Here is a 23891-nt window from a genome sequence, read left to right on the forward strand (position 1 = left end):
GCAGCACTGAATAGGCGTGAAAAAGGGGTGAAATGCCTCCCAGGAGCAATCACTAGGCTAACCTGAATGGACAGAGGTGACTCCTCTGAACTCCACAGAGGTGGGGGTGTGGGCTTCCTTTTTGACACTACAGTGTTAAATCCTGTTTGACAGGTCTGTTGAGCCACTTTTTTTTGTAATACTACGGTGCCACGGGGGTGCAGAAAACAGGCACACGCACACATTGCACCTCTGGGGCACTATATGTAGTACAGCCCCTGGTGTCTAAACACATCTGGCTACTACATGCTGATTCTTGTCTCTCCTGCCATCTCCATAGCTGGCTTGTAGCGGAGACCCTCTCCGTAGAATGGATGTGAATTACCTAGGCCCTCAGGTGAGAGGGAGAGAACAGGATGCCAAGACAATGCTTGGTAGGCAAGATTGTCTTGTTGCTGGAGGACCCTGCTTTTGTTCTACCACAGCTCTCTGTCTAAGTTTGTAGAAGGCACAGTGACTGCCACAAACTAGGTGTTAGTGTTAGATGTTGGAGGATACTAGTGCTATCATAGTACACTCCACACACAAACACACACTCAGCCCTTAGAGCTTACGTTGAGTGTGGCCGAAGACTTTCGCAATTATGGATTTGCCCTCACATTTTATTTTGGACCTGTTTAGGGTAAAGCAAACAGGAACTACTGCAAAGGTACGTAGGTCAGGGCCTGGGAACTTTTACCCCATTGGTTAGGGAGGGGCAGGGCATCACCCCACCCACTAGGTTCTACCAGACATGTATATGGCATCTCCAGTCACACACTTCAGAACACTTTCTGGACCTGTTGAAGATCAGAAGAGGACTAGACCTGCTGCCTATAAAATGAGAGGAACATTAAAAGAGTGAACCTGCTCCCTCTACCTAGGCCAAAGAAGTGCACTCCAAGGTCCAGTTGGCTGACTTACTGAGTAGCTAAAGGGAGACAACAAGCTGCAAGAGGCCTTTTCCTGGTAGTACTGAGTTGCCCAGCAGCAACTGGGCCTGAATGGAACCATGCTGTTGTCATCTGCTTGACACCTTGTGAGTTTCTAAGTGCCTCCCCATAGCTCCTGGTTGGCTTCAGAAGTGTACACCTGCAGTGAATTGGACTCAAATGACTAAGGGTCTGAGTTTGAGCTTGGCAGATGGGTATCCCGCCACAAATGGGATGGATGTCCTGTCTGCCTTGTTATAGGTGTCATAGCATATAGTGCACTTGTAATACGTCAGAGTGACCAGTCCGCCAAACTCTAAATCAGGCCCCAAGTCAGAAGGTAAAATCTTTGCCCAGGATCAATCTGGTTGGTGTATTCGACCCACGCTCCATTGCGGTCAGCCTCAGAATGCACTTGAGTCCTGGTCTAGTGCCACCATTGACTATCATTAGTGCTTTAAGCCTTTTGGTACTATTTCTACTTAAAACGTTTTAAAAACATATCTACAGTTCCCCTCATTGGATTTTTGCTGTTTTGGTGTCAATTTGTTTATTACATTTTACTCTAGTGTTCTAATTATGTTTTCGACTCGTATTATTTTGCATTTTAACTGTATTATGATTTTCGTACTGCATACATACTTTACACATTGTCCTCAGATAACCCTCTCTGATTTGATTTGTAACTAGCAGGGGGCTGAACTCAAGTTAATTTAGTGACTTTGCTGGTTAACTTTGACAATGGTTGTAATTGTTTGTTGCGGTGAGTAGTAGCTGACCCTAAAAAAGAAACCAATTTCTTACATGAGTTGAAACTGCAGTTATACATTCTCTGCAGTGATGGATAAAATATTTCAATTAGGGATTACAGATGTACCGCAAAGTCAGTAGGCCTAACCTTTGGGACCTATTGGCTTTGCCAATGGTTTTGGCCGATGCTGTGCCGCATGGCTAAATACATTTTTTTAAAAGCTTTTAACGTAGCTAGCCGCATCATTTGGTAGGTGCACACAACACACATGCACATGCCTACTAAGTGAAGCAGCTATTTTCTTTTTGTTACCAATCTGAGTTAGAACGGTAGTTAAAAAGAAACTAGCATTGGCAAAGCCAATAGAGCGCCCCTATGCAAGAGCTATTGTCTTTACCAATGTGTTTTAACCATGTGGTACACCAGTGTGGCTGTGGTTCATCAAGGCTAAAAGTTAGTGGTGTAGAGGAGAGTGGTGTGGAGTGTCATAGAGTGGAATGGCAAAGAGCGAAGTAGAGTAGAGTGGCAGAGAGTGGCGTGTATAGGAGTAACATAGTGTGGAGTCACTTAGAGTGGTGCACAGTGGAGTGGCATAGAGTAGAGTGGAAAGGTGTAGAGTGCATTGGGTAGATTGTTGCAGAGTGTAGTGGTGTAGAGTGCAGTGGCATTGAGTGTAGTGGCATACAATGCAGCATCATAGAATGCAGTGGCATAGATTAGAGTGGTGCCTAGTAGAGCAGAGTGGCACACAGTGGACTGACGCAGAGTGGAGTGGCGCAGATAGGGCCGGCTTTAGGGCTGTGTGACTGGGACAGCCGCACCTGGTGCTGACTTTGGTGGGGGGCGCCTTGTTTAAAAATAACTATTGGTTTAAAAGCATGTGAACTTTCTTGTGCATCCAGCAGTTTTCAGGCTACAATAACAATGTCAAGGAAACTCTGGTTCTTAATGTTCCTACTGGTGGAAGATCAGAATTTTGTCTAGTTACAGTTTTGACTCATCCCAAAGTAGCTCAGAGGGCTAATGTTTTCCTGCTGCATAGAACTTGTACCATTCAGATCACAGAACTGAGTGTGAGTGAACTATGAGTGGCATTGTGAAAAAAATCAAATATATGTCAGAGAGAGGCTATGGAGAGATGAGGTGCGCTGTTGGAGAGTGGTAGTGAGAGAATTCTTAGTGAAGGGGGTCCTGGGGTGGCGTGTGCCAAAAAAGACTGTTGCACCAGACACCATCAGTGCTAAAGCCAGCCCTGGGTGCAGAGTGGAGGGGCGCAGAGTAGAGTGCCACAGAGTGGAGTGGTGTGCAGTGGTCTGGAGTTGAGGGATGGAGAGGGCGGAGATGCAGTGAAGAGTCAAGTGGCATAGAGTTCAGTGGCGTAGAGTGCTACACAGGAGAGTAGCACAGAATGGTGCATAGTAGAGTATAGAGCCATAGAGTGCAGTGGCGTAGAGTGGAGTAGCGTAGAGTGGCGTAGGGTTCAGTGGCAGATAGTGCAGGGTTGTACAGTAGAGTGTTAGAGTGCAGTGGTGTTGAGTGGAGTAGAGAGCAGTAGCATAGAGTACAGTGATGCAGAGTATAGTGGAGTGGTGCAGAGTGCAGTGGCATCGAGTGGTGTAAAGCAAAGTGATGCAGAGTAGGGTGCAGTGGTGCAGAGTGGTGTGGACTGAAGTGGCATAGAGTGCAGTGAGAGTAGAGTGCAGTTGCGCAGAGTGCAGTGGCGTGGTGTAAGTGAAGTGGTGTAGAGTGGTGTAGAGTGGAGTATGTATGGTGTGGTAGCACACTGCCATTACGGTCAACATATTTTCGATTGCAATGACCCTTATCTTTGCACAGATACTGTTTTACTAAAAAAACTATAAAGCGCACAGATGAAGATGTGTGGAAATTGCATCACCTTAGTGCAATGATTTGTTTCGATCATATTAAATTATTTGTTTCCAACACACTTCAGAAATAACAAAAACTGCGCTACATTTATGTTCCTAAATCTGATACGTTCTGAAATACTTACACACTTCATCTAAATATTGTTGTGTGCTAGAAAAAAACTCTTTCCTACCCTCAGTATCCTGCAAGATTGTCACAAATCCTGTCACTGTGAAGTCAAAGAAAGAAAAGTAAACAAGCGCCCTTGGAAGACAGCACCTGACATTTGACCTCTGTCTTTCAATGCACAACAAATGTGATGTGATAAGAACAAGTTTTACAGGTCTGTTTACAGAAAGGGAGCTCTCGGAATGATAAGACAGCGCCTGACTTTTGATTTCATTCCTTGAATGCCCAGCAAACGTGACAAGAACAGAAGAAGATGTAAAGGCCTGTTTACAGAAAACGACTTCGTAGAAGAATACCGTAAACATGGTTCAGACACAGAGAGGGACAAACTGAACCCGGACAGCCTTAAGCAAATCAAGCCAGCAAAAAGGAAGAATGAAAACGTGAGCTGCAAACCCCAAAGCCAATAGTAAGCAACGGGCTTTGTGAAAGTCCCCAAGATGTCTTTAGGCTGTGACCTAAAAAACACGTGAAAGCATATTTTTTAAAGCAGTGCTTGGGGGGGAGCACCATGGGGGGCATAGCTGAGTGACGAAACGTGGATGCAACACGAAGTGCAGGTGGGTATAGCAGCGCAATGGAAGGTGTGGGTATGGGGAGCACATGTATGGGCATCAAAGGAAAGACAGCAACATGCAGCTGGTGGGGGACAGCACACAGGCAAGAAGGCAATGTGGGAGATTGGTAAAGAAGCACATGGGCGAGAGAGTGTGAAACACGGAGCATGGAGGAGGGGGAAGAGAAATACACAAGGGAGACCGTTTGAAAACATATGCACTCTTGTACTTAAAGAAAAAACAAAAAGTAGCACCTAAAAAAGTGGGCAGTGGAAGGACACATTATTGTGTTCATACTCCATGGGAGGCACAAACACACGAATAAGAAGCAATTATATGAGAGTGACAATGTATTCAACCAATGGTAAGCAGTGAGTGGGATCTAAGCCCACAGTAAGCTAGCAATATGTCTAGCAACAGAAAGTACATGTGCTATTTTAGGAAAGACCTGAAATGAATTCAATTAACTTTAAAAAGGTTAAGGAAGAAATCAAAGTGTTTCTTAGGAAATAGAGGGGATAGTCCACTCACTAAAATTAAGAAAACAAATATCTTAAATATCTAATTTTTGCTTGGATACCGTTTTCTGTTTGAGGCAATTTAGCTATACTTTATTAAGAAGTTAATATAAAAGGTGCAATGAATGACAAATACCTTTATTAGGGACAATAAAATCCATAAACTCATCTGAAACATGCATGCAAGGTATTTGTAGAAGGCTCGCTCTACCAAACTTTCAACTGGCCTTTCAAAATCAGACAGTTCTGATCCCTGATAGCACCGCGTGGTTATGTAAAACTAGCTGATTGACTGGTGGGGCTGTTTTCACAAATTTCTTTAAAAATGTTAGGCTGATAGCTCTACATGGTGGCTACAAATTATGATGGAAGATGTTGGATTGTCTTTGTACCCCAGATTACAATGTTTAGCAACCATTTTGGGAATCTCATGGTACACCAGAATATCTGAAGACACAGGGCTTCATTTATGAGGTTTGGGTGTAGGGCAGCGCTCAAGGAATCTTTCTGCACTGCCCTACGTCAAAACAAAAGAGTGGGAATGCGCCGTATCTATGTGATTCGGTGCATTCCTGTCCTTTTCCCCAGCGCCGGTGCTCAATGGGCTGCCATGCGCCAATGTAGGCACCCTTGCACCATGGCGCAAGGGTGCCTGCATTGTGGGACTGATTGATTTTTTTGCAGGAAGGGACACCTTCCTGCACAAAATCAATCAATTCAGGTTATTTCCTCTTTCAATGTGTGTTGCAGAACTCAGTAGCATGCCTCACAACACTAGAGACTGAAATGAATCAAAGAACCAATGTGAAGAAAGAGGGTTTTTTGTTGTTAAGGAAATGAAGAAAAATAGAGTGGATTTGTTAGATGCCATCTGCAAATAAACTTGCCTACACTGGAGGGGACACACATATGGCAAGTAACTGTTGAATTTACATATAAAACTGTTCATTCTGCTGCGTTAAAGAAAGAACATCTCTTTATCATTTTCAGATTCTACTGGTTCCCGTAGAAATGATCAAAGCTGCATCAGAGATTATTGGTGAAGTACCAATGTGGTTAAATAGTTTCAGCCAGACATTCGATCATCCTCCCAAAAAGCAAGAAGGATATAACCAACTTAGAGACTATAAGGTCAAAAAAGATTTTCTTTTAAATCCCCTTTTAATAGTTTTCTAATCCAGTTGAGAAAGTTGTTGAACAATCTTTTATGTTGTCTTTGTGAGAAGTTGGCCTGATATGTAGTGCTCACTATTCTAGTGATCACTGTGTATCATTCCAAACGACCCTTATTGATGATTGGTTGTAAGTCAACCTTTTAGACCAGCTATCCTAGTAGCGTGGATACGAGCAGTCTTTAGGCTAAACTCTAGAGGGCGTGTTAAGCCAGCTGTTTACCATCACATATACCCCTTGAACGTCAAGTGAAAGGACACCACACAAGTTGTTATGAAAATAAAAGATATTTATTTATAACAAGACTACCCTGGCTCTTTAAGAGTCAGGGAGCTAAGCACACTACAAAACTCTTAGAAAATACTTCAGTTGCACAATTTACACAAATGCCCGAAGGGCACGAGAAACCATCTACGCTAACAGTGAAATGCGAGTGGTTAGAGTCTGGAGTTACTGATTCCGGAGTGATCCGATCAGTGGGACTAAACGAAAAAGGAACTGGACACTTGTAGAGCGAACCTGCGATGGAGCACCGAAATGCTCGAGTTACCTAGCCCAGAGGCTGCGGCTGCGTGAGGTTCGGCAAGATGTCGGGAGTCCTCGTTGTAGTCTCAGGAGCCTGAAAGAAGAAGTTGCTGGCAGGCGACCAGTGTCGATGTTTCAGCGAGATCCAAGCCTGGATCGGTGTTGCAGGAAACCTGAAAGCAGAGGGGACTCAGTTCTCAACCGCTAGCCAGCGATCGTGTGGGTACCAGGAAGGTACCGGCTGAAGTCACCTCGACCAGGTGAGTGGATGACGTCGGACTCGGCTGTTCCTCGGACCAGGAGGCGCGGCGGCGACCAGGATGGAGGGCGAGCTGTCCCACGAAGGTGTCTGCTGTCGATGATGCTGGGCCCAGGAGTGGGGCAGCAGGTCTTGGCAGTGGCAAACCCACGCGGTGGAGTCAAGATGGCGTCTGGAGTGGACCAGGAGGGTCCGAGGTACTCCTCTGTTGAAGGGGAGCAAGGGCCAGTCTGGAGCAACCAGACCAGTGATGAAAACAAACTATCGTGGTGCGTCGTGAAGAGGGCCACAAGCCGGTCGGCGAGTGGTCAGACAACGCGGTGAACAGCAAGGAGCAGAAGGGCCCCCACGCAGATCTCGTGGATGCTGGGGAGGCGGACTTCGGTGCTGGAGCCGCTCAGGGTTAGGGCTTCTCAAACCCTAGGTACACTCACTCGAGGGTCCCTCGGTGGGCGTGTTAGATAAGCGTCGTGCAGGTTCTGAAGATGGCCGGTCCCGCAGGTCTCGTCACACCTACGAATCTCAGCTGGGCTGACGATGTAGGTAGAGGTCAGAGATGGCAGGGAACCCGGGTCTCGTCGAGCTGGGCAGTCTTGATCCGTGGGAGAGACGTACAGCAAACCGCAAGCGCTTAGTTGGTGCCTGCTGGTGCAGGGTGGCTACTCCTTAGCCACAAGGGAGAGTCTTCAGAAAAGTCAAGAGTTCCTTTCGTGGAAAGTAGTTCAAGATTCAGAATTATCCAATTTGGGAAGGGGACCAGCTCCCACCTTTATTCTAGGAAAAAGGGGCTGGCCTGTGACTAGGTCCTACCTCTGGGTGGGACCAGGAGGGGGGTGGTTACACCCCTATCCTTTGTCCGGCTTCGCCCCAGCTCAGGGGCTGGTGTGCCCCCGAAACTGGTTTGAGCCGGGCTATGCACAGTGAGCACCGGGGTGCCACTTGCAATCACCTTCCTTTCAGCCCTGCCTACCTGGGATACACAAACCCTGTCTGGGATGGTGCTAACACCGCCCTCGACAGGAAACCCTTTGTCCAAGCCCCCTTCGCTGGAAGGTCTCCCAGCAGCAGGAGGTCAGACTTGTGTCTGGTGGCAGCATCCATTTTGTGATGCTGAGGCTTGAGTCAACTTTACCGGGGTTCAAGGTTACTTCCATGTCGTGTCCCTCTAGAAGGGTGGAATGCTAACCCCGTCGCCAGAACTGGCGAGGGGTTCGTATTCCAATTCGTATGACACCTTACTCGACATGTGTAGGTGATGCGATGCCAAAGTTAGCAAATAACCGCAAGGATTATAATGCATTTTAAGGTAGTTGGCCCGCGTCACCATGGAACGGCTATTTAGGACTTGGTTCCGCAAGCCGTCGACGGGCTCAGCTCGCGCCAGAGCACCGTCCAACATGATCCCCAGCACTCTGCCTTCAGGATTGATAAGGCCTGCCATAGGAGTGACTGATAGGAATCCATGTGTCCATTTTAGGGTTAGGTATAGGAATACTACACCTACAGCAACGGGTGATTACACCACCTTGCCCCAGCTGTCGTGCAGCCAGTTGTGTCAAATTTGGGCGGCCATCCAGGGGTGGCATAATACATGCTGCAGCCCCTGGTAGGCCCTGGGTACACCGATGCCCTGGATACCTGTGGTATGCTGAGACAGGGACTGACAAGGCGGCCCAGTTCCAATTAGTGGATGCACCTAATGTACATGTGTATTAATTTCGAGAGAGAACAGCTAGGCTGTGGGTCTGATTGGCAGGCCCACAGCCAGGGAAAGTCGTAAACCAATGAAGCAAAAGCAAAAAATCTGGGTGATCATAGGATTGCAGACCCTACTCTCCTACATGACCCCCCCCCCAAACTTTGGGACAATAAGCTAACCTTGACCAGGTGAGTCTGCTTGCTCTAAGTGGAAATACCTGGAGAGCCCATCTGCATTGCCATGATCAGTGCCAGGTCTATGCTCCACTGTGAAGTCCATCCCCTGTAGGGAAATGGACTACCTAAGTAGTTTGGGGTTTTCACCCTTCATTTGATTTAGCCACAAGAGGGGCTTATGGTCGGTCTGAATCTTGAAGTGAGTGCCAAACAAGTATGGCCTCAACTTCTTCAGGGCCCAAACCACAGCAAAGGCCTCCCTCTCAATAGCTGACCAATTCTTCTCTCTGGGGGTCAGCTTTCTGCTAATAAAAGCTATGGGCTGGTCATGACCATCAAAATTCAGTTGAGATAGAACAGCTCCCACACCCAACTCCGAAGCGTCTGTTTGGACAATGAATGGTTTGGAGTAGTCTGGACTCTTTAGGATAGGTGCTGTGCACATGGCCTGCTTTAGGTCATCGAATGCCTTCTGACAGCTTGCTGTCCACTGAACTTTTTTTGGCATCTTCTTACTTGTCAGATCGTTTAGCGGGGTCACAATGGATCCATAATTTCTGACAAATTTCCGGTAATAACCAGTCAGGCCCAAGAAAGCTCGAACCTGAGTCTGGGTGGTTGGAGGAGCCCAGTCCTGTATGGCCTGTATTTTGCTCTCCAATGGCTGAACCTGGCCTCCACCTACAAGGTGGCCCAGGTATACAACCTGTGTCTGCCCTATCTGGCACTTAGTGGCCTTGATAGTGAGGCCTGCCTTTTGCAGGGCCTCTAACACTTTCCTCAGGTGGACCAGGTGATCCTCCCAGGTGGAGCTAAAGACAGCGATATCGTCCAGATACGCCGCACAGAAGTCGTCCAACCCAGTGAGAACTCGATTCACCAGCCTTTGGAAGGTGGCAGGTGCATTTTTCAAACCAAAGGGCATTACCACGAACTGATAATGCCCACCCGGGGTAGAAAATGCTGTTTTGGGTTTGGCCTCCTCAGCTAACCTGATTTGCCAATACCCAGCTGTCAGGTCAAACGTACTTAAGTAGTTGGCCGAAGCCAACCGGTCTATAAGTTCGTCTGCTCTTGGTATTGGGTGGGCGTCAGTCTTAGTGACTGCATTGAGACCTCTGAAGTCCACGCAAAACCTCATCTCTTTCTTACCGCCCTGGGTGTGAGGTTTCGGCATGAGAACTACGGGACTAGCCCAGGGGCTGTCCGAGGGCTCAATGACTCCCAGCTCCAACATTTTCTGCACCTCTGTCTTGATGCAGTCTCTGACATGATCAGGCTGTCGATAGATTTTACTCTTTACGGGCAGGCTGTCCCCAGTGTCGACCTTATGGGTACACCAATTGGTCTGACTGGGTGTCAGAGAGAACATATGTCGAAAGGATTGAAGAACCTGTTTACAATCCTTTTGTTGATGTCCAGAGAGGCTGCCGCAAAAGACAACACCATCTACTGACCCATCGTCAGGGTTCTGAGAGAGCAGGTCCGGGAGAGGGTCACTCTCCTCCTCCTGTCCCTCATCTGTGGCCATGAGCAAGCCCATGCCCTCCCTGTGGACATATGCCTTGAGCCTGTTTACATGGAGCACCCGGTGGGGGCTCCGGGGAGTTCCCAGGTCTACCAAGTAGGTGACCTCTCCCTTTTGCTCAATGATCGTGTGGGGCCCAGACCATTTGTCTTTGAGTGCTGCTGGGGCCACTGGCTCCAGCACCCACACCTTCTGTCCCGGCTGGTACACAGTCAGGACAGCCTTTTGGTCGTGCCAAGCTTTCTGTAATTCTTGGCTCGCCTCAAGGTTTTTAGATGCCTTTTCCATGTACTCCGCCATCCGCGAGCGGAGGCCGAGCACATAGTCCACAATGTTTGATGCCGGCTTTCTGAGAGGTCTCTCCCATCCTTCCTTTACCAAACAAAGGGGTCCCCTTACAGGATGTCCGAACAGAAGCTCAAAAGGGCTGTAGCCAACCCCCTTCTGCGGGACCTCTCTGTAGGCGAACAAGAGGCAGGGTATCAGGACATCCCATCTCCGCCGAAGCTTTTCAGGTAGTCCGTGAATCATCCCTTTTAGGGTCCTGTTGAATCTCTCAACAAGCCCATTGCATTGCGGGTGATAGGGTGTGGTGAATTTGTAGTTGACACCGCACTCTTTCCACATTGCAGTCAGATATCCCGACATGAAGTTTGCACCTCTGTCTGAGACAACCTCCTTAGGGAAGCCCACTCTGGAGAACACTCCAACTAGGGCCCGTGCCACCACAGGTGCGGTAGTGGTCCTAAGGGGAATAGCTTCAGGATACCTGGTGGCGTGGTCCACCACCACCAGTATAAACTTGTGCCCTGATGCTGTCGGGGGTTCCATTGGTCCAACAATGTCGATCCCCACTCGTTCAAAGGGCACCCCCACCACCGGTAGTGGCATCAGGGGGGCCTTTGTCGTGCCACCTGACTTACCACTGGCTTGGCAAGTGACACAGGAGCGGCAAAACTCCTTCGTATCTTCGGACATGTGGGGCCAGTGAAAGTGTGGAACAATTCTGTCCCAAGTCTTATTCTGGCCTAAGTGACCTGCAAGGGGAATCTCGTGGGCCAAGGTAAGAAGGAAACCTCTCAGAGACAAGGGGATGACCAGCCTCCTGGTCGCGCCAGGCTTGGGGTCTCTTGCCTCGGAGTACAGGAGTCCATCGTCCCAGTACACTTTGTGGGTACCTGTGGCGTTCCCTGCAGCCTCAGCAGCAGCCTGCTGTCTGAGGGGTTCAAGTGAGGGGCAGTCTAACTGTGCCTTCCCCAGGTCTTCCCTGGAGGGTCCCCCTGAGCCCAGAAACTCAACCTGACCAGGTTCAAGCTCTTTCGGCTCAGTTTCCCTCAGTTCTTTAAGGTCAGCCTCCTCAGAGACTTGATCCACGACCTGGGGCAAGGGGGAAGGCGAAGCCTTACCCTTACTGCTCCTTTTCTTGGAAGGTGTCTGGTCCGTTCTTCCAGGATCCAGCACCTGTTCAGTGGGGCATCTTCTGGCCTGTGACCTGGTCACAGCAAGGACATGTGCTGGCAAGCCTAACATTTCCATGTGAGTCCTCTGCTCCACTTCTGACCATTGTGACGTTTCCAAATCATTGCCCAACAGACATTCTACGGGGAGGTCTGAACTAACCACAACCTTTTTCGGGCCACTTACCCCTCCCCAGGAGAAATCAACAACTGCCATACTGTGATTGGTAGTGACGTTGCTGGCATTGGTCACTAGGTAATCGGTACCTAGCATGATCTGTCCAGGGTCCACAAAGTTAGGCGTCACCACGGTGACACTGGCACAAGTGTCCCTGTAGGCCTGAGCCACTTTTCCATTGATCAAAGGTGTCTGTCTGTATTTGCCCAAAGTATTGGGACTGGCATCAGGGGACATATCCATATCCCCTGTACAGACAAGGACGGCCTGAGTGAGCGTGCTGACTAAGTCGTCACTCCCCTCGGTTCCCAAGGTTAACCCAACTAATGCCTTGGGAGGCGCACTACCACTGCTGACTGTACTAGGGGTGCAGGTGCCTTAGGGGCTGCAGTGGCAGGAGTTTGCCCTCCTTTCTTGGTGCACTCACTAAACCAGTGAGTCTTACTTTTACAGTATTGGCACCACCTTTTTGACTGGCCTTCTTGAGTCTTCTTCTTCTGTGAAGCCTGACCCCCACCCTCTTTGGTTTGTTGGGGACCTGTCGAAGACTTCTGGTCATTTTGTTCGTTCTTGTTACTACCCTTTTGGTCTGCTTTCTTCTGACCACCCTGGTTCTGAGTCTGGTTCTGCTTGACCCTTGTTCTGACCCATCTGTCTGCCTTCTTTCCCAATTCTTGGGGAGAGGTCAGATCCGAGTCGACAAGGTGCTGATGCAACAATTGGTTCTGACAGTTGCTTAAAATCTGTTCTCTCATGATAAGATTGTACAATCCTGTGTAATCAGTAACCTTGCTACCCAGCAACCAGCCCTCCAAAGCCTTAGTGGCACAATCGACAAAATCAGTCCAATCCTGAGACTGGATTTTCTGGGTGTCCCTGAACAGCAACCTGTACTGTTCCGTGGTTAAGCCAAACCCATCAATCAGTGTATTCTTCAGGACTTGGTAGTTGTTTGCATCCTCAGCTCTAGTAGTGAGGAGCTTGTCTCGACCTTTACCTTCAAAGGAGAGCCACAGTATAGCTGCCCACTGACTTTGGGGGACGCACTGGACAGTGCAGGCCCTCTCCAAAGCAGTTATCCACTTGTGGATGTCGTCCCCTTGCTTAAAGGGGGGCACTATTTTACTCAGGTGTCTAGTGTCTATACCCCTGTCTTTCTCTCTAAGGAGAATGCTGCCACCAGTGGGATCTAACCCACTTCATTTCTGCTCTCGGGCTAAGGCAAGTCTTTCTTTGGCGAGGGCAAGTTCTTCCCGCTCTATCCTCAGATTGACTTCCCTCATCTTCGCTTCATGCTCCCTTCTCTGAGGGGACGTCATTCCTCTCTGAGAAGATGCCTGAGAGACATGTGTTCGAACAGATCTGTTAGAGCCTCTCGAGAGAGACCTAGCTCGTCTGTTCCCAAGGTTAGGCCTGCTTGAGCGTGGGCCCGGGGCTCCCCCAGTTCCACTCTCATGCCTGCTTAAGTTGGTCCTCGTAAGCCTACCGACTACCACTGGACCTTTGTTTGCCTCGTCTCCTGATAACTCCTCCTCGTCTTCCTCCTCTGTATGGAGGTCGAGGTCTGGGTCACCAAGGGTTCCCTCTAAGGGAGGCATGTTTCCATCAGCATCGGGGGGACCTGTGTTAGAGGACCTCCTGGCATCGTACGTCTCTAAGAGACCTATCAGAAATGCGATGGTAGGGTTAGAACCCTGGTTTAGCTTCCTGGAGGCACACAGTTGTCTCATCTCCTTGAAGCTAAGAGCTGCATATCGTGACATGACCTGTGGAGGGTCACTGACCACTAAGGGAGTCTCCGCAGACTCTCCGTGGACCGACATGCTTCTAGTGAGGTGTAAGTGATGCACCTACCTACACTATTTGTTTACCTACTGATCCCTTGCTAAGAGTTGTAGTCAGGGTGTGCTAAGCCCTGTTACGCTACAACAGCTGGTTCAGTAGAACTCAGAGTATTCTAAGTTAAGTTATATGTACCTGGGTACTTATGCGATCTTTCACTTTGATATTCTTAGGATACGTGTGTGGTAAAACAACAGCAAGCTCAAATCCCACCGCTGCCACCAATGTGAGAAGTTGGCCTGATATGTAGTGCTCACTATTCTAGTGATCACTGTGTATCATTCCAAACGACCCTTATTGATGATTGGTTGTAAGTCAACCTTTTAGACCAGCTATCCTAGTAGCGTGGATACGAGCAGTCTTTAGGCTAAACTCTAGAGGGCGTGTTAAGCCAGCTGTTTACCATCACATATACCCCTTGAACGTCAAGTGAAAGGACACCACACAAGTTGTTATGAAAATAAAAGATATTTATTTATAACAAGACTACCCTGGCTCTTTATGAGTCAGGGAGCTAAGCACACTACAAAACTCTTAGAAAATACTTCAGTTGCACAATTTACACAAATGCCCGAAGGGCACGAGAAACCATCTACGCTAACAGTGAAATGCGAGTGGTTAGAGTCTGGAGTTACTGATTCCGGAGTGATCCGATCAGTGGGACTAAACGAAAAAGGAACTGGACACTTGTAGAGCGAACCTGCGATGGAGCACCGAAATGCTCGAGTTACCTAGCCCAGAGGCTGCGGCTGCGTGAGGTTCGGCAAGATGTCGGGAGTCCTCGTTGTAGTCTCAGGAGCCTGAAAGAAGAAGTTGCTGGCAGGCGACCAGTGTCGATGTTTCAGCGAGATCCAAGCCTGGATCGGTGTTGCAGGAAACCTGAAAGCAGAGGGGACTCAGTTCTCAACCGCTAGCCAGCGATCGTGTGGGTACCAGGAAGGTACCGGCTGAAGTCACCTCGACCAGGTGAGTGGATGACGTCGGACTCGGCTGTTCCTCGGACCAGGAGGCGCGGCGGCGACCAGGATGGAGGGCGAGCTGTCCCACGAAGGTGTCTGCTGTCGATGATGCTGGGCCCAGGAGTGGGGCAGCAGGTCTTGGCAGTGGCAAACCCACGCGGTGGAGTCAAGATGGCGTCTGGAGTGGACCAGGAGGGTCCGAGGTACTCCTCTGTTGAAGGGGAGCAAGGGCCAGTCTGGAGCAACCAGACCAGTGATGAAAACAAACTATCGTGGTGCGTCGTGAAGAGGGCCACAAGCCAGTCGGCGAGTGGTCGGACAACGCGGTGAACAGCAAGGAGCAGAAGTGCCCCCACGCAGATCTCGTGGATGCTGGGGAGGCGGACTTCGGTGCTGGAGCCGCTCAGGGTTAGTGCTTCTCAAACCCTAGGTACACTCACTCGAGGGTCCCTCAGTGGGCGTGTTAGATAAGCGTCGTGCAGGTTCTGAAGATGGCCGGTCCCGCAGGTCTCGTCACACCTACGAATCTCAGCTGGGCTGACGATGTAGGTAGAGGTCAGAGATGGCAGGGAACCCGGGTCTCGTCGAGCTGGGCAGTCTTGATCCGTGGGAGAGACGTACAGCAAACCGCAAGCGCTTAGTTGGTGCCTGCTGGTGCAGGGTGGCTACTCCTTAGCCACAAGGGAGAGTCTTCAGAAAAGTCAAGAGTTCCTTTCGTGGAAAGTAGTTCAACATTCAGAATTATCCAATTTGGGAAGGGGACCCGCTCCCACCTTTATTCTAGGAAAAAGGGGCTGGCCTGTGACTAGGTCCTACCTCTGGGTGGGACCAGGAGGGGGGTGGTTACACCCCTATCCTTTGTCCGGCTTCGCCCCAGCTCAGGGGCTGGTGTGCCCCCGAAACTGGTTTGAGCCGGGCTATGCACAGTGAGCACCGGGGTGCCACTTGCAATCACCTTCCTTTCAGCCCTGCCTACCTGGGATACACAAACCCTGTCTGGGATGGTGCTAACACCGCCCTCGACAGGAAACCCTTTGTCCAAGCCCCCTTCGCTGGAAGGTCTCCCAGCAGCAGGAGGTCAGACTTGTGTCTGGTGGCAGCATCCATTTTGTGATGCTGAGGCTTGAGTCAACTTTAACCGGGGTTCAAGGTTACTTCCATGTCGTGTCCCTCTAGAAGGGTGGAATGCTAACCCCGTCGCCAGAACTGGCGAGGGGTTCGTTTTCCAATTCGTATGACACCTTACTCGACATATGTAGGTGATGCGATGCCAAAGTTAGAAAATAACCGCAAGGATTATAATGCATTTTAAGGTAGTTGGCCCGCGTCACCATGGAACGGCTATTTAGGACTTGGTTCCGCAAGCCGTCGACGGGCTCAGCTCGCGCCAGAGCACCGTCCCACATGATCCCCAGCACTCTGCCTTCAGGATTGATAAGGCCTGCCATAGGAGTGACTGATAGGAATCCATGTGTCCATTTTAGGGTTAGGTATAGGAATACTACACCTACAGCAACGGGTGATTACACCACCTTGCCCCAGCTGTCATGCAGCCAGTTGTGTCAAATTTGGGCGGCCATCCAGGGGTGGCATAATACATGCTGCAGCCCCTGGTAGGCCCTGGGTACGCCGATGCCCTGGATACCTGTGGTATGCTGAGACAGGGACTGACAAGGCGGCCCAGTTCCAATTAGTGGATGCACCTAATGTACATGTGTATTAATTTCGAGAGAGAACAGCTAGGCTGTGGGTCTGATTGGCAGGCCCACAGCCAGGGAAAGTCGTAAACCAATGAAGCAAAAGCAAAAAATCTGGGTGATCATAGGATTGCAGACCCTACTCTCCTACAGTCTTGCCTTTCCCAATTGTATATTTACTCATGTTTATGATGTCTGGTGTCGAAGGGCAATTTGGTTTGCAGTGAGTACTATACAATTTCAGACACCTGCGCTCCGCCTCCCTCTCCCTTGCTCATATCCCCCGAAGCAACAGCGGGCGACCCTCCTTCTCCTACCTCACTGCGAAGTCCTGGAACGACTTGCCCCTTTACCTCCAGACCTCATACTCCCTGCTGGAATTCAGAAAAGGACTCAAGACCTGATTGTGCAACTGAACCCTCCCCTCTTGCAGGGTTCTCAGTGCCTGGATACCCTCATTGATGATTAGCCGCGCTTTATAAGGATTGATTGACACAAATCATAAAAACAAAAGTAATAGGAACGATTTTCACCAAAGTCCATGCTCTGTTGGTGTGCCATCATCAGCATGCAAGAGGTATGTATACTCATCCAGCCTTACCTTGATGAATGATGGGCTCAAGCAGTGTCTTAAACAGTGTTTGAAACATCACATGTGGCCAAGGCGCTGCGCATGAATTGTAACTGCACAGTAAATATAGGAGCGGCTGCTTCAAACAACTGTTCAAACTTTCACTAATGTGCCGTCTGAAGAGCAGTCAGGTGCTCTCGAGGCAGCGGATTAGCAAAAGACGGAACACTTGTTTGAAGCAGCCCTCCTTCACTTATTGCGCAGGCGGTACCTGCATGCCTTTCAAAGCTGGACAGAGATCCCTCTGCAGGCGGGTGCAGTGAGTGAATGCAGCTGCCTGCATGAGGATGTCTGGAGGGTCCGTAGGACCCACTTTCCCACCTCAGAAGACTGCCGTCAGGGGAAGCAGACTGTCAGGGCTCCACCTCTTTTGTGGAAAACTGACTGTGCACCTCCTGAAGGTCTCCAGGCCTCTACACAGAGTCCGTAATACAGGGCGGGAGCAGAGGCAAATTATTTCCCTCATTTGCATGTGGTCACGCCCACATGCGATTGAGGAAACAACCTCTTAAGGTAGCACAAGTCTTTGTGGTCCCTTTTTGTAATACTACGGTGCCACAGGGGTGTAGAAAACAGGCACACACACACCCGTTGCACCCCTGGGGCACTATATGTAGTACAGCCCCTGGTGTCTAGACACATCTGGCTACAACATGCTGATTCATGTCTCTCCTGCCATCTCCATAGCTGGCTTGTAGCGGAGACCCCCTCAGGTTGTCAACAGTAATTGCAGCTCAAAGGATTGGAGCAGCACTGGGGCATGAGAGTCCAGATGGGCTTTGTTCCCTTTGATGACTTTGAGGCCAATAAAATGGAGATGACTCACTATTTTAATCCACATTCCTAAAATAATTAAAGTGTCACTGATGGTGGATGTGTGTTCACCAGAAAAGACTGTTTGCTACACATGAAGTATGTTAAGTGGCAGCAGCCACAAGGGCTAGATCCTTGGCAGGATTAGTTACTTTCATCACTGGGAGTGGTTCTGCGCTTGGTGTTCAAATCTGGTTCTTATTTCCATCTCCTGTGGCCTTCTTAAGACATTGGACTCTCTGTGAGAATGGCTCCTGTTGGGGTCTCTCTCTGTCTAACCTCAGGGGTCAGCTATGGGATACAGGAGTGCCTAAGGAGCCCTAGTCGAGGACTGGATAAGGGGATGCTTTGGAATTGTGCTTTAAGGTTTTGAGATTTTCCGTAGATGGTGCCAGTTCCTTCTTCTGACCATCTCCTGGTGCTTAAAGTGCTATAGATAGACTAGTTTAGTCTACCTCTGTGCTACGATCCTCCTCATGTTCTAGCTACAACCACTCTTCTTGGTCGTTGCCACCTCTGCTCCATGTTTGAAGGAATTACATATATATATATATTTTTGTAAAGCGCTAACTTGTAACAAGAAGCTACTCTTCCTGAAAATATAGTGCATTGCCCCTCTCCTTGCTTTCTGGTTATCGTGGTGTCTGACCCTCACATATACCTAGACACTGTTCTGCAGTCAGTGTGTCTAGAACACTCTTCTGTGAAGGAGTCTTTTTTACATGCTCAGATGTGGGAAGGCAAGATACTTATCATGGACAGACTCTTCCTGGAATAATGATTCTCGATTTGTGATGCCTCTCTTAATAGTCGGGTCCGCCCGGTTATCTCAATGTTTTATGAGTAGGTGCGGGTAGATCTTTTGGTTGTCCTCCAACGTTGCTCCCCCTGAGGTATAATGGTGCTCTGGGCACAATGCCAAAGCGTGTTCTTCTTTGACAATTGTAGGGCGGAAGCATGATCTATCCCTAGCAATTCTAGGTCATATTGCAAGTGGCATCGTTACTCAATGATGGTTTCGATTATTCTATTATACATCACAGAAATGCATCATTATGTATTTCTGGGAGGTGTATACAATTAAAGTGTGCTATACTGCTTGTTATATCTTCATTTGATAAAGGCTGTGACTATGAGGAGGAGCTCTGGGCGCCTCTTCTTAGGACCTCCCTCGTCTAGGAAGGATATTATGAAAGGAGAGAGGAAAAAAAGATATTGGGTTTTAGAGTATTTTAGGGGCATATTTACAAGGCGGCGATATAAAATTATCGCCGCTTTTGTGGCCATTTTCGGCCGAAAAGCGGCGATAATTTAATCGCTAAATTAGCAAGGTCACGCTATTGTGTGAAACCTTGCCTTAGCGCCTGAATTCCAAACGCCCATCTTTGCATCTCTACTGAGATGCAAAGTGGGCGTTCCTCCCCAGGGTAACGGGAGAAATGTCGCTGAGCGACATTTCTCCTATTATCAAGCCTCACGCAAAGCAGCATAGCGACAAGAAAAGTAGCGATAACCTCTGTTATCGCTACTTTCCTTACGCCTGCTTTGAAACTGACTTAGCCATGATATCCTTTGGAAGGTGGATATCATGGCTAAGTATGTGAGGGCCTATCAGCAAGCTATCGCCAGACTTCGTGGGATTATCGCTGGGTTTCCAGCGATAATCTCACATTTGGCAGTTAGCGCTAGGATTTTTATTGCTTTTGAGATAAGCGTTGCTAATAGCACGCTATCTCAGCGATAAAAATACACGCTAGCCGGCGATAATTATCTTAGCGCTAAGTGCGCTTAGCGATAATTATCGCCGGTTGTTCCTGACATGCCCCTTATTTTTTCTGTGCACTTTCAGGGTTTCACAATACCTTTCTAATACTTTGACGAGGAAGAGTAGGACTTGATAGATGTACATCACTGGTAAATATTATGCATTTTCCCTTCTTCTCAGCTTTAATGACTGACCAAATCTGCAAATCAGATGGTGAAACAAAAATAACAGCTAAAAATCCCAAGGATTAATGAAAGCCTCTTAGTGAAACCTCTAAAAAGAGACTTACCAGCTCGGATTTAGAAGGTCATTTAAACCATGGCAGTGGCCCGCCAGCTCACCAGGTCAGCTCAGGCTAGCGCCCTCTGATGGGGACCGCCCACCATGAACCACTTGCAGAGCTGAATAGAGACTCACAGAGAGGCACAAAGAGTGCTCACATTATAGGCAACGTGCTGCCACCTTCTGCCAACAGAACAAGTATGGAAACAAGGTGGCACTTAACTGAAACTGAATCGAGTTTTATTGATTTGCAGGAAAAATGATAAAGATATAATAATATGTACATATTCATCTCAATAAAAGGGAATACCTGCATCAATTAGAGTTGTTAATTTAAAACCGAACCGCTCAAAATTATGATATAGTACTAAACCATGATTTGGACGTTTTGCTCCAGGTTATTGTAATTTTTTAGTTTAATATTATGTGTTCAGTTTATTAATCTTTCACTTATGCCAACACCTCTTTCATCTATTCTGTTTCGTCATGTTCTGTGTTTCTGTGTCTTGCTTTGATAGAATATTTGTTTGTTAAATGAATTGTATTTTGACCTAATTAAACAGATTTCTAAATCGACAGTTGTCTCTTTTACATTTATGCTAGACAGCTGTTATCAGAATCATAGCTGTGTACAATTTACCTTTAGTTATGGTAGATGTTATCAGCAAAATAGTTGTTAAAACATTTTCTTAACAGGCAACAACATTCAATTTGAGTTGTCATTTTTCTATGCTTCGGCTTGTCCTTTGCTATGAAAGCCCACCATAGTTAGAGATCCCTACCTTCTAGGAGCCATCTCTAGATCCGTCATTGCAACCTCTGCTGCAGTGGTTGCAGGTAAGGCTGTGACCTTTGCAGATGCCATTTCCTTGCTCAGTAGCATCATGCCTCGCATGGCGGTCCCGGGCAGAGCCTTCTAGTGATTGTCACCGTTCCTTATATACGGTGGGGTGACTGTCACTGTAAACAGCTAGCCCTGCGGAGATGGCCTTCAAGTCAAAGATTTGTGGCAGCGAAGCCAGCTGATGCTCTGCCAGTGGAAACCTGGTGGTTTCCAACCTTTAAATGGGGCGGGGGAACCACAGGCTTGGCATGATAGAGACCCAACGCTCTGGTGCTTTCCTGCGCTGCCAAACCCTACGTGCCCATTTGGCTCCACCGTTGATCTATATAGGGAGGACCAGCCTAGGTGCAGCAGGGCTTGTACAGATTTTTTGGCTAAACACCAATATTGAAAATGAGTCATCTTTAGATTCATTTGCGTTACACGCCCCTGTTCTACATCAACAACACCAACAAAATGACAGATAGCAGAATGAACTCCTACCAAGAATCCACAGCCCTAGTCCTGTGCACCATGCCCCGGGGCACCACACCCAACCTATTTTTCAAACTGAAGGTTCCCTCCCAGGGTTTGGCAGCAGTTCTGCACGACCGGATCCTGTAACTCTGAACACCTTTTCAGGATATTCTCAGCAGGGTTTTTTAAGATGCATTTACAGTTTGACAACACAGAGTCACCTGGCCTGCTTAATTTCAAACACATTTAATAGTTGATAAAACATTGGTAACACCATAGCAGTACTACACTTTTCTCTTTCCCATTGATGTGAAAATCTCAGCATATCAATAAGACACAAAAAAGTAAAAGGTAGTAGGTACAAAAAAAGTTAATATATTTTATGTGAATTAAGTAAAACAACAATGTGCGCAATATAAACCAATAGCAGGTACACCCTCTCATCTAAGAAAAACGGGAATTTCTGTGCTCTGTTGAGGTGGGGTAGAAAACATTGGCTGCCACAGGCTCCTACAATTTGCACTTCTCAGTGGATCCAGCCGCTCTTTCTGGACTACCTTTGATACATCTGTATTATCTGCATCCTTCTAGACATGTAGGAACGTTGCCTCCCCCATGGATCACAAAACAATTACATACCTTCCTTTCTTCTACTGGATAACAGTTATCCCAGTGAGACTTCCTCCTACGAGCTCTCTTTGTTGCTTGTCTCTTATCGAGCTCACACCTAAGCTGTATGTATATATATCTGTTGTAGGCGTCCCTTCCAAATACCAAATTGGTATCATAATCTGAATGTTCTATACCCAAAATCACGCAGTAAAACATTAAAATGTTACTGACCTCCAAGTTGGGTGATAACCCATTTGCAAAATGGAAGGGGTCCCTTTAGGACCCTTCTTCTTTGTGAATTAAAAGAAACCTTTTGTTTGGGGAGTTGGCAGTAGTCTTGGTGGCCCACTGAACCACTGACAGCATGACCACAGCAAATTCTCAAGCAAAACAAAGTTGTTTCTTTTTAAGCTAAGCCTTGTTTCCTTTAAGGCATGTAAAACACATGTTTACTTTATTGAAAAGCAATCAGAGACATGACGGTCTGCTATTCGGCGGCAAGGGGAATTCCTTCCTCTTGAAAGTGTAGGAGGGTTGCCGCCTGCACTGTGAAACACGGAGCAGCTTTTAAACATCTGCTCAGTATTTCGCCTGAGGGCAGCGCTTTAGGCAGAATTGGGCGCATTTTCCCTGTTTGCGACAGAGCGCACCTTTTGCGCTGTGGCACAACCGGGGAAACTGTGCATAATACGGCCCCAGATTCATTTATTTATAAAGAACACACCTTGTCGGAAGGCTTACGTTCGCTGTGCATAGCCTTTAGCACAGAAAACAAACAAATCAGCAAAACATAGATTGACAAAATGTAAGCAATCAATTTTACAAGAGAGTTTTTCACATTAGTTTATGATGCCCGCCCTTGACTCAACGTTTTAGTCAGAGCAGAAGCACTTGAGGTTTGTTGCTGTGCAGGTTCGGTGCCTCTCATTGGCCAGGGTGTGGCTGGATTCCAGGCCCTCTTGGTCCATGAGATGCCACTTGGCATTCCTGACATGCTATTTCATTGAGGACAATGGGCACTCTACACAATCTGCCAGGAGTTTGAGCTGGAGATACCAGGGCTAGCTACAGATCCCGTTTGATAGCCCCACCACTAATACTGACCATTATGAGTTTCTGGGCCCAAAACCAAGGAAGACGTACGACCCTGATCACCTGTGTCCATTTCTACCGTCTATTAATCTCCCTGCACAAGCAGGAGTAAAATGTATCCGGAAGCTCCGTATGCTTTATTGGGTTAGTTCCGAACCGGCACCCACTAAAACCTGTAATTTAGTGGGCCAGTATCCCCGCCAGCAATACCACTCCTTCCCACTCATTATGAAGGCCTGTGTATTTATCTAAAATAAACATGAAGACTTTGAAAGCATTTGGAGTTGTTATTAAACTACAAGAACATAGATTTAGAATTATTTTGATGAAATTACACTCTGGCCTGTTGTACATAATAGATTAGAAAGGTTACGTCATACTACAGTTCACACATCCCTTACACAGTGCACATTCACTTGGCTAATTTTGCATTTACTATAAACTAGGGTTCTCCAAAGTCGGTCCTGGAGGGCCGGATCCATGACAGATTATTAAGATAACTACATTTATCTAATTTGGGATATGCTAAATACCATTGCATGGATCCGGCCCTCCAGGACCGACTTTGGAGAACGCTGCGATAAACCAATTTAATCTAGTATGTATAACGATATATTATATGTGGAATGTTTAGGCAGTATTTATATGATGTCATAGAATGTTAGAAGTAGATAAGCTTGTTCCATGATGAGGAACTTGCCAATTGTGGGCTTCATTGATAGATATATATATATATCAATATATCAATATATATATATATATATATGTTAATAAAAACATATTAACATTATTTGATGGTGTTTACTGTCGTAACAATTTGGCGACGACTTGAATCGGAGGTCCACAGCAGAGAAAGTTCCTGTAATACTGAAGTAAAATCAGAGCTAACGGAAATGATTTATGATATGGAAAACTTGTTGTGGGGATAAAAGCAGAAGTGCAATGGATTTGCAAGTATCGCATTTTAACTTTAAAGCTTGTGGCTTATGCGAGAAATTAATGGTCATCAGCGCAGTTACCGTTTGGTGGTATAACTGTCAATCGTGAAGGTAGCGGTTGGTTGGCGTCA

The 23891-nt window shown here is 47.6% G+C and overlaps 1 long non-coding RNA gene across 1 annotated transcript in view; it reads right to left on the reverse strand.

Moving 5' to 3' along the window:
* The window catches only part of LOC146858910 (uncharacterized), a 57780-nt gene extending 36943 nt beyond the window's left edge, over positions 1-20837 (reverse strand). Inside the window, exon 1 of the long non-coding RNA XR_014979709.1 lies at positions 20601-20837. This is a non-coding gene — a long non-coding RNA (uncharacterized LOC146858910). The remainder of the gene's footprint in view (positions 1-20600) is intronic.
* Between the last annotated feature and the right edge of the window lie 3054 nt (positions 20838-23891).

The sequence above is a fragment of the Triturus cristatus genome, chromosome 3_2 (genome assembly GCF_964204655.1).
Source record: "Triturus cristatus chromosome 3_2, aTriCri1.1, whole genome shotgun sequence".
NCBI lineage: Eukaryota > Metazoa > Chordata > Amphibia > Caudata > Salamandridae > Triturus > Triturus cristatus.